Here is a 2,774-nt window from a genome sequence, read left to right as displayed (position 1 = left end):
GAGATACTATCCCATTATTATGAGATACTATCTCATTATTATGAGATACTATCTCATAATTATGAGATGCTATCTCATATCTCATAATTATGACTTGGCTAAGTCATAATTATGAGATACTATCTCATAATTATGAGATAGCTAAGTCATAATTATGAGATACAAGTTTTATTTATTTTTTATCAGGGTGGCGGAAATGGGCTTCCATAACTGCTGTGAAATAAAGGGACATTTAAAAAAAAGAATATCAATTTAATTTTCTATTTGAACTTGTAATACCACCTTCTGGCCACTAGCGGTCGGTGTTGTGTCCTTTCTCCATTCCTCAGCTAGACTTGCCTGAATGTCCAAGAAAAAAAAAATGCTGGCTTAAAAACACGACCCCCTCCTCACCGTGCCGAGAAAAACATGGCGGACAAGCGCTTTAACCTACACTAGAAACAAATTTAAAAAAGCAAGGTAAAAACCGAGCAAAGTCACATTGGAGGTCTGAGCTGAGCCCCTGTGTACCGTTAGCAGAGCTCCGGTTTGATGAAATGCTAACATTCGCTGTCGGATTAACAAGCCACTTAGCATGCTAAGTTAGCATAAAACAGTGGGCATGTGTAGCGTAGCATGCGCATGAATGCTGCATTTCTGTCTGTAGTGTTTTAATCCAAGTTATAATAATGTGCTGTTAAGCCAGTAATGAGTGATGGTTAGCATTCTTGACACGATTTGTTTTTATGTAAACATACGGCGAAAGAGAGGAAAAGAGGGCGTTCTAGCGTTGGCTGCTTTGTGTTATGAATGGGAGCTCAACACATTTCGACAACCTGTGAGGCATTTTCATGAACATGTCGGACGAATGAAACCGAAAACTGTTTTCTCTTGGCGTCCAGAGGAAGTTGTGTGTCTGCTGGACGCTCTAACGCGAGTCCGCCTGTCAGTTTTGCAGCAGCTTTGAAAACAAGGAGCGGGGTCACTTTAATTTGGACGCCATCCCCCTTTGGTGGAGGAAAACAAAAAAAGGCGCACTTCTGTTGAAGGGGAACTCATCCAGAGAAGAAAAACGCTGACAAAACTGTTATGAAGTTTTAAGGTAAGCGTGGTAAAATGAACTGTCAAACTTTATATGCAGCTGCAGAGGGCCAGAATGTATTTCCTGAACAAATGCAAATATTTGGCTCATGAACTGGTATCACTGTGTAGGGATGTGGATGAATTTTTAATCCTATACCAATTTTAAATCTGACAGCGGATTCCAAAAGAACATTTCAAACCATACAAAATAACACCAAAATTATGTGATTATCTGAAGTATGAGGGAAGTTATTGATTGTTTAGGTCAGTGGTTCCCAAACTTTTCAGCTTTTGACCCACAAAATAACAGCAGCAGAGACCTGAGCCCACAACTATTTTTGGATGACAAACATTTGTATCAGGTCAACTAAACATGGACTTAGTAACAATATGCATTATTCTACATTTATACATTTTAGGCAACTAAGGCAAAAAATGTAATTAATTTAGAAAATCTTTTCAGGACCCCKCCTTGATGTTTCAGGACCCCACCTTGGGTCCCGACCCAAACTTTGGGAACCACTGGTTTAGGTGAAATCAGCTCATGTTTTCTTGCTGCAGTTCACAGCAGAACCAACGGGGCCTGTGTGACCATTTCACCTTGCTGTTTTCTAATTTTGCTCATAACTTCCTCAGTGTTCAAGATATCGCCGTGAAATTTTAGGAAAATATTCCCATTCTGGTTTTGTAGGAAGCATCTTGTATCCTAAAAAACGAATAAAACTTTATAATAGCCAATTCAAAAGTAGCAGAAAAGGTATAAAATAACATTACAAGGCAAACTGCAGCATCAAATCAACTTAATGTGTCTTAGAAAGTAAGGAAATTAAAACAATTTAAAAACCATGTGGACGTGTTTTGTAAACAAAGCTCCTCAACCAATGACAGCGTGTTAAATGTGTCAAGTGACGAAGACGAGCATCAAAACACTTTGCAACAAGCGCTGTTCCAGATTTAAAAAAAAACATACTTCGACATTTCAAATCGTTATCAAATTTGGAACAAGGCCTGATAAAATAATGTTCTTCATGGCAGCTTGTCTCTTTAAGGGGTCACTAGAAAAACTCGGGTGATTTACTTTGATCCTCTTTTCAAAAAATTGGCTCTTCAAAACGCATCAACAAAAATTAAAAACTGGAAGACGAGGCTGTAGCTAACTATCTTGACGGCAGCCCAATTTGTTGAAATTCGTAGAAATAACGAAGCAGGAGGAAATTACAAGCAAACGCACCGAGCAGCCTTGCAAAATCTGGTCACAGCAGTTTGGGAAGAAAATGGCAGCAGCTGCTGACGACATGTCAACATCCGTACACTGTGCTGTGTGCTAACTCAGTATTCACAGGAATTTGTCAGCCAGTATTTCGTTTTCTGTGTTTTCAGATAACAAACCTACATACAAACAAATATGTGCATGTTTTCTGAATTTATAACTATGGGTGTGTCCAAAACGGCAGGACGGGTCCTCCYAAGGTCGAATTTGTCGGCCGCATACGTCACAGTGCCGCGACGAAGGCCGTCCAAGGCTGTGTCCAAAACGGCAGGACGGGTCCTCCGAAGGTCGAATTTGTCGGCCGCATACGTCACAGCGCCGCGACGAAGGACGTCCAAAACGGAAGACTCCTCCGATGCGTCCGACAAATACGTCCTTCTTTTTCCCCGAATCGAAGGACAGGTCTGATGGATCCTTCCCGGCCCAGCATATCCCATAATGC

General features: G+C 40.7%; 1 protein-coding gene across 3 annotated transcripts in view; it reads left to right on the top strand.

Moving 5' to 3' along the window:
• Positions 1–380: 380 nt before the first annotated feature.
• LOC106523763 (Scm polycomb group protein homolog 1) overlaps positions 381–2,774 on the top strand; it is a 16,019-nt gene continuing 13,625 nt past the window's right edge. Inside the window, exons 1-2 of one of the 3 annotated variants that reach the window (XM_014017304.1) lie at positions 381–459; positions 930–1,081. The gene's annotated coding sequence lies outside the window, so the exon portion shown is untranslated. Of the gene's footprint in view, positions 1,082–2,774 lie in introns of all 3 variants that reach the window. The other 2 variants (XM_014017305.1, XM_014017306.1) reach the window with 2 other exon arrangements.

The sequence above is a fragment of the Austrofundulus limnaeus genome, unplaced genomic scaffold (assembly GCF_001266775.1).
Source record: "Austrofundulus limnaeus strain Quisiro unplaced genomic scaffold, Austrofundulus_limnaeus-1.0 Scaffold165, whole genome shotgun sequence".
Taxonomy (NCBI): Eukaryota; Metazoa; Chordata; class Actinopteri; order Cyprinodontiformes; family Rivulidae; genus Austrofundulus; species Austrofundulus limnaeus.
Note: the sequence above shows the minus strand (reverse complement) of the source record. Positions and strands in the feature narration are given on the sequence as shown.